General features: G+C 36.7%; 1 long non-coding RNA gene across 1 annotated transcript; it reads right to left on the minus strand.

The window, feature by feature from the left end:
* Positions 1-2,340: 2,340 nt before the first annotated feature.
* Positions 2,341-3,931, minus strand: LOC102018066. The gene is made up of 3 exons (XR_259933.1): positions 3,463-3,931; positions 2,688-2,827; positions 2,341-2,576 (listed from the first exon to the last, which is right to left on the minus strand). It is a non-coding gene; the product is annotated as an uncharacterized LOC102018066 (long non-coding RNA).
* Between the last annotated feature and the right edge of the window lie 9,513 nt (positions 3,932-13,444).

Below are 13,444 nucleotides of genomic sequence, written 5' to 3' on the forward strand. Positions count from 1 at the left end.
TGTCACATAATAACAACTTTAATGGGGAGAAATTATACTACATCTTCCTTTAGCCCACAATGGAATTAAACTAGGAATCAGTAAAAGAAGGTAAATGAATAAATTCAATAATCAACCTGAGTCAATATTAGATAATTCTGGAGTGGAAATATCTTTTTGTTATGAGACAGAAAATTGAATCTGTCTACTAGAAATATATTTGGATATTACCCTGTCTTGAGTAGGCAACAAATCTGGTTTTGTCCATTCTAACTCACTTCTTAATTGCCAAATATAGGATAATTGGTAACCTCTCATCTGTCTGATATGTCCTGGGAATTGTGAATGAAAGACAAAAAAGTCCCCAAGGAAGTTGGTTTTGGTATCTACTTTAATGATATATCTTCTTCCCAGACCTCTTATAAATGATTCCTCTGGCCACCTTTCCCTGACATAAATATTTGTTCTTTTGTTACTTAATCCTTCTGTCTAAATGAGCAGTCTCGATCCCTTCAGGTAATACAAATGGAGTCATTAGAACCAAGATCTTAAACCACAAAAGTTTAAGTATGTTCAGAAGTACTTTCAGAAGGAATTTATTCAATTTAAACAAAATTGTAAAAATTATCAGAAATATTCTTTAGTCAAGATTGTAGTCCGGCCTACTAAGCTGCTAAATCACAGCCTCTATGTGCAGAAGAGTAGGAAGTAGGGAAAGTGGAAGAAATCCAAGTTTTAGAGGTCTCCAATGCCTGACCTTCCCTTTATGACACCAAGAAGCTCTGAGTTGGGAGTTGGGCCTGGTTGTGCTTGTCCAAAGTTTATCCTGATTTTGCTTCTTCTGTCTCTTCCTCATTCTGTCGCACACTTGACTCCACTCCCAACTTTACATTTTCGAATTTACCCTTTTGTCCTCAGTCACTAGTTTTGAACTTTTCTCATTTGTGATTGACCTTAAATACTTTGTTTGCTTAGGCCTCACATATGAATTTAGTCATCCAATATACAACTTACCTATCCACAGTAGATGTTATTTTAGTCTGCATAAAAATTCTGTTCAGTATCAAATAGAGTGGAGCTCTATAAACCTGATAACAAACAAATTAAACACACAGACCCTTACCAATGCTGTATATGTCATATCGATGGTAGCCAATGGACTTCTGAATGGCAGAAGATAGGAAAACAGGTGAAAGCAGTCAGTCACATCTTTAGAGACACTTTGGCAGAATGTTGGGAGTTGAAGGTGATCAAGCTAGTTCCCATTCTTGTTCTTCTCTGAAGCACTACACTTAGTTTGCCCATTTATTTCTGTTCAAAAATTACTCTGCCTAGTGACAGATAACCATGGCTTTTCATGTGAATTTCAACTTCTTCTTGAAACCACAAAATCATTGAAGATAATCTGGAGATTTTGACATATTGGATATAACACTTTTATTTCAATATTCACCTCTAAAATTGCTAATGTATACTTAGAGATCTATCATTTCTAAAATGGGCTTAAGTTTTGCTTAGTCTTTTACCACTTGTTGCTATCAATCAAAACTCAAAGTTTTGAAAGATGCAAGATTATGAGAAAGATGTAATAATGTTATATATGAGCCTTTAGAACAAGCATACCTAGGCTTATATAAAGGAATTTGTAACCTATCGGCTCTTTAGCACTTTGCTGAATCCAACTAATGTAACTATGGAATAAAATGTTCCTGCTTCACACCATTACCCTAACACATTACAGAAAACATTGCAAAAAAATGAGGGAAGATGGGGCAAAGGAAAAAATGAGGAAAAGAACATGTCTTAGTTACTTTTCCTGTTGCTGAGGCAAAATACCCAACACTTCCCAAAGATAAAGGAGGAAAGATTTATTTAGATCACAGTTTGTAGAGGTTTCAGTGATAATTGGCTGGTTCCAAGACAGGGTGACTTGGCAGAAGGCCGTCACGAAGGAGAATAGTTCATGGCAGGTAGACTGTAGCAAAGCAATAAGGGAGAGAGAGAGGGCAAGCTTCTTTCTTTCCCTTATAGGGTATGTAGGCTACCTGCCCTAGGTCGAGTGCAGCATTTGCACCCTTAATCATCTTACCACATAGCAACAATTATTAACATTTTGGTACATAATGCCCTGATCATTTTCTAGGCTAGTCTAGCTTTCTATATCACAGACTAACAGCCAGCAACATTTTTTTTTGCAAAGGGAAGATAGCAAATATTTTCAGCTTTTCAGGCCATATGGTGTCTCTCACAACTATTCATTATAGCCCAAACAGAAGTCATGGAAAATATATAAAAGATTGAGTATAGCTGTATTCCAATAAAACTTTATTTACAAAAGCATTTAGTTATGGGCCACAGAGTGTCAAACTATCATAAGGGAGTCTTCTAAGGCATCACTTAAATAGCCTCACTGGCCTCCAGTCCAGGCAGATTCTAGTAGGGTGTGATTTCAGTAATGTTTCACTTCTATTCTTGACTCTTTATTGCACTTTGCCTCCTGTAGTTGTTTACTGACCCATTCTTGGGCTAATTGTCTGTTCATTTCCATGTGCATTCTTTTTGCCTCATCTGCTTTCTTCACTTTCCCTGAGTATTAGCTATTGCCAAAGAATATTAAAAGAGGAAAGAATCAGAAAGTATATACTATTCACCTTTAGCTGGGCACTATCCAATTCTCCATTTCTGATTTGTCAAATTTCCTTTCTTACCTTTATACATTTTTCCGAGCTCTGCCTCCTCATTAAGTCAGATGTGCATTTTGCTGACTTTCCTTGCAGATGAATTTCGTCTCATACTTTCACAGAGTCCTGAGGTTATGTCATGCGTAGTCCCGCAGCTTGTCTCTACCCTAAAGAACTATATGTTAATAGAGTGTTTTCACGTGTATCACTCAACCCCTCACACCCTGTGTAAGACTGACCTTTCCACCTGTGGCAATCATTCTATCCCTTAGGCCAGCTTTCCAATATTTCATCACTTAGCATTCTGCTTTGCGTTTACTATCTCTCATGATCCTAATTTTCCTGGCTAGAAGCACATCCTCAACCTAAATACCGAACACAAATAAAACCTCTGGGAAAAAATAAGGAAAAGTGTCCACCATTCCTGTTCCAAGTGGTTATAGCTCCAGAGTCTTTTGCACCATCCCACCTCCTCCTATCAGTTTGGCTTGGACATGCACCCTCCATCAGGATCGTTTTACAAAAGATCCCAGTGATCTTTCTTTAATCGTCTCTTTTCCTCCACATCAGCATATTCTCAATACCTTGTTTCCTTCCCTGGGCTTCAAGGTGCCTGTATTCTGAATCTCCAAGTCCCTGAGCCTGTCTTTGGTCTCAGTTTAGGACTCTGATACTCATTCTTGTTCCCTGGTTCAAGTTGTTTCTAACAGTTTTACCTCTGCTGTCTTATCTTTCTGGAAGTGTGTGTGTGTGTGTGTGTGTGTGTGTGTGTGTGTGTGTATGAATTATCTGTAATCACAACCTTGCAGTTTTCAGGAAGCGGTGGCCTTTCAGATCTGTTCCTCCAGTTTTCATGGCAGGAGCTCTGCTTCACATGCACCAAGACAAGAATACCGGGGCTTAAATTGCTTTCCACCTATCTTGCACTAAAAGTAAAAGAAGAAACGACAAACCAAGACACAAGCTCTACTCCCCTAATGAGCTCCCCCTTGCACGTTGAAGGTGTTGCTCTGGGAAGAGCCGATCTTCACTACCCACTCCAGTGAAGTGGTACAGGAGTTCTGCCCAGAAGAAAAAAGCAAGACATTAAGATAAAGAACTCTGCATTTTTCCAATGAGCTTTCTCTGCAGCGCAGCATGGAGACATGATTATAATGTCAAAAACAATAGATTTTGGTGCTCACTGCCTAAGAAGTGAGTGGTAATTGATAAAAACACAATGACAGAGCAGTCAGTCATTTAATAAAGAGGACTAGAGAAAGTCAGTTAAGAAGAGCCCTCCCGAATTCACGTCAAAGATGGAGCCTGAGAAGTTTGTGCGCATGCTCTCGGCTGTGCTCTCACAGGATCAGTCAGACCCGGATGTAGTGCACCACGCTTCACACAGGTATGTCCGCACAGGCAGCTTTACAGGTGCAAGGAACTTAAACATAGCTTTCAAATGCTTATCGAAAAATAAGCTACTGTAACAGAAATGAAAAATAAATGAGCTACTCTAACAGGATGAAAAATAACAAAACAGTGATCTCAGGCAATCTGGAGGCTATGTGGATGTCCATGATGGCTACACACTTTTAGAAGTTATAAGGAAGAGAAAATCCAAGTTCCCAATCTTATGCTAAAAGAGAACAAATGTGGGGATTTAGCTCAGTGGCACAGTGCCTGCCTGGCAAGCATGAGGTAGTGAGTTCGATTCCTGGTACCATAAAAAAAAAAAAAAAAGCACAAATGTGTAAAGTTCTTGAAGTGTAGTAATAGTCTCCAAGTCACACCTACATAGTGGTAAATGGTAAAAACCTAATTACTGGAGAGGTTTAAGAATGACCTTTTACCAATAAGTGCCTTATGCCAACTTGAGGCCACCTCTGAGTGGCCAAGATAAAACATAATAAAGCAAAAACAAAACAAAACACCAAAGAAATAACACTTCCCAGAATTAGTTCAACTAATAAAAAAAATAAAGCAAATTAGTTAAATGATAAAGTAAACACTATATAATTCAATTAAATATAGAGGTTAAAAAGGTTAAGCTACAGTTTTTAAAGATTCATCTACTTAACTATATGCTGTTATGAAATTCAAAGATACAAATGGAGCTGGGTAAGTTGCATTCTTGTAATCCCAGTATTTGGGAGGTTGAGGCAGGAGGACTGCTGCTAGTTTAAGGCCCACCTGGGATGTACAGTGAGTTCAAAGCCAACCTAAACTACTTGGTAAGACCCAGTCTCAAAAACCAACAACAACAACAACAACAACAACAACAACAACAACAAAAACCAAACAAGATACAAATAGGCTTTTAGTAAAATGAAATCAAAACTATGCAAAGAGAAAAAAGCTGGAGTGGCTATATTTATGTAAAAACATAGTTTTTAAAGCAAAAACTATGTTATTGGACACTAACAGGGATATTTTATAATGATAAAAAGCCAATCTAATAGAAAATATCAAAATTATAAACACATATACGTAGCCCAAAAAAAACCTCAAAATATATTAAACAAAAACTTATGGAGTTTAAGAATAAGAGTTTGAGACTTTAATCATCTAATTTCAATATGGAGTGAACAGCCAGACAGAATATCAACAAGGAAACAGAGAAATTGCACATTATAAGCCAAAACCTAACAGACTTTATATAAAGCACTCCTTCTAGTAGCGGTAGAGTACTTACTTTTCTCAACTATGTATGAAACAATTCCCACAACAGCCGTATCTTAGCCTCTTAAAAATTAATACATTTAAGATGATTGAATTTATACAAAGTATGTTCTCTAGCAACAATGAAATGAAATTAGAATCAATAGCAAATAAATTCACAAACATGTGCAAATTAAACAACATAGTCCCTAAAAACCAATAGATAGAAGAAGGCATTAAAAGGGAAATTGGAAAATATTTTGACAAGCTTAAAACAGAAAACCAAGGTAGCATGGTGTATACACCTGTAATCAGAGTACTTTGGGATGTTAATGTAGGAAAATCAAAAGTTTGAGACGACCTGGGCAACTTAACAAGACCTTGTCTCAAAAAGATAGATGATAGATAGACAGATAGATAGATAAACAGATGATAGGTAGATAGATACAAATATTAAAATAATATTATATGACTCAACAATTTCATTTCTGTCTATATAATTGAGAGATAAAAACATTTGTAATTGGAAGAACTTGTACATGAATATTCATACAAGTATTATACATTATAGTCAAAAAGTGAAAACAATCCAAATGTCTATCAAGTTGTGAATAGATAAATTGTGGTGTATCTACTAAATGGAATTTTATTATGCAATAAAAGAAAAGAAGTACTTATTATACCTAATTCAAAATAGATGAACTTGGAGGACACTATTCTAAGTCATAGAAGCCATTCACAAATGACTACATACAATACTGTGGGATTCTTCTACATTTTACATTCAAGATCGATTGAGAGTACATGTAGTTGGTAGTTGTCTGTGTCTAGATGAAATGAGAAGTGCTGATATGTATAGGGTTTCCTTTTGGTGGAACAAAACTGTTATAAAGTTAGATTGTTTGTAGATAGTCAACCCTGTGAATGTACTGAAATCATTAAATTATATACTTCATATGGAGGAACTATATCTTAACAAGCTTTTTGAAAAGATTTGAACTTGTACACAACTCTCTGTTAATTGACTCAGATTTTCCTTCTGTTGCTGTTCATAGTATCACCTTGAGTTCCTCATGCAGTTTTTGCCCGCATCAGGGAGCTGAGACTAGGTTAGGGTATATGAGATGGTTGTACGCATATGACTTACTGGCAGTGGTTTTGATTGTTGGTCAGAATGCCTGTTCTCCACTTAGCCTCTTGCCCTCCAGGAGTCTAGACCAGCTTCTTTATAGAGTACTAACTATCTGAGTGAGTGAATAGGGAAGCCTCCAAGTGTCTTAAAGGCCAGCCCTTGAACAAGCATAGCAATGATCCTACTGGTTTCTTTTGCTCAAAATAAGTTTAGCTTAGATGCAACAGGGCGTGAAATATACTCCATAGTTTGGTAGGAGTAATGGGGTGAGTTTACAGAGATGGGAAGATCTGTTGGTAACCATCTCTGAAACAATCTCCCACAGAGCTGTTTACCATTCAATAGCAAAGGTGTAGTCTATCAAAGAACAAGTGAGAAGACAGACATCACAGTGAACATCAGTATTGTTAGGTGATAGTATTACTTCTAGAAATTCTTGTTCTGGTTATTTTATCTGCTACTTTTGCACTCAGGACTCAGTATATATGACTAGTTCTACTGCTCTACAAGTGTCATAGAACATGGAAAATTCTGTAAGATGGTCTAAGATGTTTTCTAGGTTCTTGCTGTACGACTCTGGAAAGGAGTCTCTGCTCTAGGATCTTGAAAGCATATCTGATAATACGCTATCTCCAATTGACTAGGGAATGGAAGACTCTCAGAAAAGGGTGGAGTCTCCAGACATCTATGGCTTCACCAATCTCCCTTTAACTATCTGTGGTTAATGCTGTGGTACACCTCTCCAGACTCTCCCTCCTTACAGGGCCTGAATCCTTTACCCAGATGTTCAAAATGTTAACTACTATTCCTCTGTAGGGGGATTATCTCACCTGGAAGTAGCTACTTCAAAGCTGGTGGAACAAAGAGAATTGCAGAGAGTAATGTATTCATCATGTTCTCCAGAGACAAAACTAATCCTATCTATCTATCTATCTATCTATCTATCTATCTATCTATCTATCTATCATCTACCTATCTACCTATCATCCATCTCTCTATCATCTGTCATCTATTTATCTATCTATCTATCAATCATCTATCATCTAGCTATCTATCATCTATCATCTATCTACCTATCTATCTAGCATCATCATCTATCTGGCTATCTAGTTAGACAGCTAGCTACTGCAAGAATAGAGAAGGAATTAATTAAGAGAATTGGCTCCTGTGATTATGGAGTCTGAGAAGTCCTGCCACAGGCCATCTACAAGCTGGAGGCCAAGGGATGCAGGCAGCATGGTTTCAAGTCTGAAAATCTCAGAGCCAGAAGAGCTGATGGAGTAATTCTCAGTCTGAAGCCAGAAGTCTGAGAAACCAGGAGAGAGGAGATAGAACTCCTTGTAAGGCCTGTAGTCCTGAGGCTGGGGAGTGTGAGGTTGTGTTCAAGGACAGAAGAAGGAGAGTGTGTCAGGAGAGAAAAGGGAAATCATTTTCTCTGATTGGGTGTTGTCTGGTCACATTGAGGGCCAATCTTCCCCACTCAGTTCACTGATTCATATACCATTCTTCCATGGAACACCCTCACAGACACACTTAGATACAATGATTTATTAGCTCTATAGCTGTTGCTTCATCCAGTCAAGTTATCACCTAAAATTGACACCACAGTTTCACAGTGACTCAAAATCTATGTCAAGAGCTAGAGCAATGCACAGCAGATGTGGCATTATCCTTTAGACCAGTGGTCTGCAACATTTTTGGCATCAGGGACTGATTTTATGAAAGACAATATTTTCAAGTCAAGGGTGAGTGGTCAGGGGTTATTTTCAGGATGATTTAAAGGAGCACAGTCTAGATTCCTCTAGCTCACAGTTCAGTGTACGATTTGAGCTCTAATAATGCTCTAAGGCCACAGCAGATCTGACAGGAGGTAAAGCTTGAGCAGTAATACAAGTGATAGAGAACATCTTTAAAGATGAAACTTTACAGACGAAGCTTCACTCACTCGCCTGCTGCTACTCTTCTGCTGTGTGGCCCAGTTCCTAATGGGCCATGGGCCAGCACTGGCCAGGGATTGAGGACCTCTACTGTACATCACCAAGAACTAGAATAACCTTAAGCATAGAAGTGGAAGGAACACATCTGTCCTTTTAAAGGACCCTCATGGGGATGATGTGGAATATGAACTGGGTGGTGAAGGTAGAAACAAAAGGAGAATCAGCCAGAGGTGATGATAAAACCTACTGCATTTGTCATGAAGCAGCCAGAGGTGATGATGAAACCTATTGCATTTGTCATGAAGTAGCTAGAAGTATATGATTTGAATAACATTTCTGAACTAAAATTTAGAGGACTTAGTAATTGGACATGTGGGGTGAGGAAGATAAGCAGCAGATAGTCTCAGACAGTGGCTGTGCTGGTCAATTGTTTAACAACTGGCTCTCTGAAAAAATTTGCTCGTGCATAAATGTCATTATATAAGTTAATTTAAAATTATACTGATATAAAGTATGTGTAGTACATAATTTATAAATAGTAATAATAGGCAATATTTTCAATGTAAATTCTACAACCAATTGATTTTCATAGAATGAGCACATTGATTTTTGTTGAACTGTTATGCCTGTGACCAGTCTGTTATTATGAGTCATCCTCGGTTAACAAATGCAATTGTTTTGCAATCTGCTCTTTATTTAATGTGATGCTTACCTTGATTGGATTACGAGCAACCTAGGCAATTGTCAAAGCACACTTTCAGGTATGTTTGTGTGGTTCATTAAGGCGTGATCTTGGGTACTATATTTACTCTCATGCCCCTTCCTTCTAGCATTGTTCCCCTAATCTGCTTCCTGACCACTATGAACTAAGCATCTTTTCTCTGCTTGGTCTTTCTGTCGTGATGTTTCTGCCTTGGAGATAGATGACTATGGACTGAATTCCCTGAAGCCGTGAGCCAATGTAAGCCTCTACTCCTTTAGGTTGTGGTGTCCAGTAGGAAAACTAATACACTTCACAAAATTACTTTCACTAAGTCTGAAAGATGGTCCACTGATAAACTATTTCTCTTTTATATATAAGTAATATTCATTAAATTGAAAACTATTTTAGCTTTGCTTCTGCCCTAGACATGACACACTTTTAAATGTAATTTGCATCATTAACATTTTCTCCATCACTTTTTAAAGACTAGATAGCCAATAAAACAAACACCAAGCCCTACTTGATTGTGTTTACTGGATTCCACGGTGAAAATGCCCTCACAATATAGCTACCCATGTCATGTTGTTTGTTATTTTTTTTTTTTTTTTGGTACTGGGAATCAAACTCAGGACCTTGTTCTTGCCAGGCAGGCACTTATGCTGCTGAGCTATATCCCCAGTGCCCATGTCATGTTGTTAAACAATGAGGTAAGAAGAAACCTCTCATCATAATGTTTCCAATATAGAAGTACAAAATAAACTCAAGAAGAGGAAAAAAGTCCAATAATTAGGAAATGTTAATTTTAAATATTTAACCCTTAGTTATTATAATCTATTACCTTATAATTTTATGTAGTATAAATTTTGATAATGGCCATGTTTAACAACCACCCTGCAAAATTCTAGATATTTAATTGGTTGTACGAGCTGCTATAAGCCGGCACCAGAACATTGCTGTTCTAGGTTTCTGGCTTGGGTGATGGCTGAGAATGGAGGACAAAAAGATGTGCAAATTTGGTTCAATTTAAATACGTCATCAGAAGAACACAGTAATCCCTTTTAACATCTGTGGTAGTATTAGATTCAACTCATATACCAATAACACCACCAACAAAGACTACTAGCTTAATTAAAGTATTTTCTCTTTTAGATTAAAAAAAATCTTGAGAGAGGCTGTATGGCTGGTATGATGGTAACAAGAGCCCAGGTTCCTTTTGTCTTTGTTTTTGCCACTTCATGACCCAAGATGTCTGTCTAAGCTCCAGTTATCCTACCAACTCTCTAGCCAGCATAAAGGAGGAAATAGATGAAGAAAAGCCAATTCCCTCTACTTAAGTCACTTAGGAGATGTATTTCCATTTAAACATCACTGCCCTGGGTTGAGAAGGTAGCTCAGTGGTAGAGCACTTGATTAGCATGTGGGAAGCCCTGGGATTGATTCTTAACACAATAAAAATAAATGGATTAAAATAAGTAAATATCATTTGCCAAAGTATAATCACACTATATTTCCAGATTTATGGAAGACCCAATAATACAGTCTTCTAGCTTGGCAGCAGTGACTGGCTATGGATCAAGTTTCATATTACCAAGAGTAAAGAGATGAAAAAATATTGAAAAACTATTTCAGTCTTTACCTCAAAGTCTTAGATCCAAGTCTCCATTATTTTTTTTAATCTTGGCTTTCCATTGGCAATGAGAAGAAACATGATTTACCTTAAAATAGGCAAACCCATTCTGAGAACAACATTTTAGTAACTAAAATGTGTTCTGCGCCAGTCCAAACTCGTCTGCCATCATCCTACCTGGCATGGGTTGTGTCCCAAATAGGCTGGAGACATTTTCTCCTCATTATCACCTTGTTAAGCTGCATGTCTCAACCCCCTGCCTCTGAGGCATGTTCTGGGATATTAACGAGGTGATAATGAGGAGAAAAATGATGTGGCAGTCCTTGGTCTGGTCTAGTAGGCATAGTGAAGAGGAGACAAAGTTTTAATTAAAAATGCTTGCTTTGATATTAAACTTTTAGAAGACATATTTTTGAGGTTTATGAACAGAAAAAGAAAAACAAAGGGAAGCATGTGTTTCTAGCTATGTGTATCTGGAAATTGTCTTTTCCCTTTTACACCAAAAAAGAGATGCGCATTTCTTGAAAGAAATGGAGAGTTACAAGAAAAGTCTCAAAATTGAATATGTAAAGGTAAGGAAGTTAAGGGGAGAAAAGAGAATGGAAGGAAAAGCAATCCAGATGTCACACATACAGCAAAATATCTACACTTTCCCTCCATTTTCATCTGATCATTGTACTTTATGGACATATTCTTATAGAAAAGTATTGTTTCACCTAAATGTTTGGTCTGTTAGTACCACTTCAATTTACAGAAGTCAGATAAATCAAAATATAGAGTTTATATGATATTATTTGAGTAGTACAAATACTCCATGGTGGTTAATTTCAAAGGCTTGGTGTATTTTTTAAAAATGTAACTTTGCATTATTTTATAAGTATAAAAGATTAAAATATTTTTCATCATTAAAAATTACTGAGTTTTTCATAGATGGTTTTACAGAGGCTCAGCACCTCGTATGTTACTGTAGAGCATATTCTACACCATACCACTGCAGAACATTTGAATCAGCTGCAGTTCTATGAAAATAACATCTTCAAGGCTCTTCAGCCAGAGGTTTTTATTTGATTTTAATCAGAGCCTGGGCAATAGCATTTTTTTTAAGCTTTCTCTATGATTTAACTCACAAGTAGGGTTAAAAACATTCTATGTAATCTTATACTGTCATCCTACAGACATGAAAGCAAAATTTCAAGAAATTAAGTGACTTAACCAAAGATTAAGTAACTAATTAATAGAATCTAAAGCTAGAATTAGTCTTCTTATTTCAAGTAATAGGGAATACCAAAAATAATTGGTACACTACAGTATTTCTGTATACACAATTTTATCATTAGCTGTGTGCAATTTTTAGTTATACAGTTTGTTTAAAATCATGTTGTAGACATTATTATGTATGACAACTTATGACACAAATCCATAGTCTGTGTTTGAAAGTGCCCAGTAGTCTACTTTTCCTCATAAATTTGTAATTCCTTTGTGAGTCTGCTTTTTCAAAGGAAGATATGCCAGGACTTGACAATAGAAGCACTGTCATTTAACACAGTTGTTTTGACATGATTTCAAAATACTAAGTTTATAACAGACTTTTTCGCTATGAACATAAGTGAAAAATAAAGGTTATAATAACAGAAAACAGTAAAACACAGAAAAATCAAAATAGTCTATTTAGAAGGTAGATATAACCTGTATATAAAAGTTATGCTGAACTCATTTTATCTATAATATTATCTTGTTTGAATCTTTACTTTTGGATTACATTTCTAAATTTAAAAGGGTTGCCTCTAATCAAATAGTGTCTTCAGTGGCTGCAAAAGATTTCAAAACTAATTCACTTGAAAGATGAAGGGAGACACTGATCCCTTCTGCTTGATAGGAAAGTGTACCAATAAACGTCTGCAAATAAACAGCCTTCTCAAGACACCAAAGCACTTTCCTAACTTTTAGGTGTCCTCAATTCATCACAATGTGATGATTAAAACATTATTTCAAAAGAACCTACTGGCACCATGTTAGATATTGTGACACTGAACACCCCTCTGCACACGAAGCAAAGCCTTGGATCACAGCCCAGAAGACCGATCAGCGCTGTTTCCCGGTGGCTGTCCGTCTTCCTGACAAATTCCGACCACCCAACAGCCCATTTGGCTGTGGTGAACACAGACAGAAGAGAAATGGCTGAAACCCACCATGCTGACACACAGTCATGCCACAGTCCATTTGTTCATTTGTGCTTACAGTCAGAAACAAATGGAGTTTAAGGAACTTTCCCAAGGTTGATTCCTCATAAATGATACATTCCCTTCTAAACCTGTCAGCTCGGTCATATCACATAATTGATTAAACTACTCTGTGGACAATCCTATTTATTGTTGGAAAGTCAACATACCTTTACCTGGTGTTATTATCTGATCAGTCCCTCAGTGACTTATCAGTGAATGATCATTCTTCTTTATATACTCTTATTAAAGAAAAAAGGTTTTTGAAATCATGTCAAAAGAGCTCTAAGTAACAGTGTTCTACAGCCAAGACATAGCATATCTTTGAAAACTCAGACTCTATTAAAAGGAATTCCAGTGACCACTCTTCTTTACAGAATCTTGTCATGGACAGGATGGTATTGTTGTCTGAACTAAGCTATCAGTAGGAAACTTTCAAGATTGTTAATACATGAAATATTTTGTTAACATCTGATCTTAATTTCTTTCTTTCTTTCCTTTTTTTTTTTTTTTTTTTTTTTTTTTT

Source organism: Chinchilla lanigera, unplaced genomic scaffold, assembly GCF_000276665.1.
Source record: "Chinchilla lanigera isolate Chin_1 unplaced genomic scaffold, ChiLan1.0 scaffold00010, whole genome shotgun sequence".
Taxonomy (NCBI): Eukaryota; Metazoa; Chordata; class Mammalia; order Rodentia; family Chinchillidae; genus Chinchilla; species Chinchilla lanigera.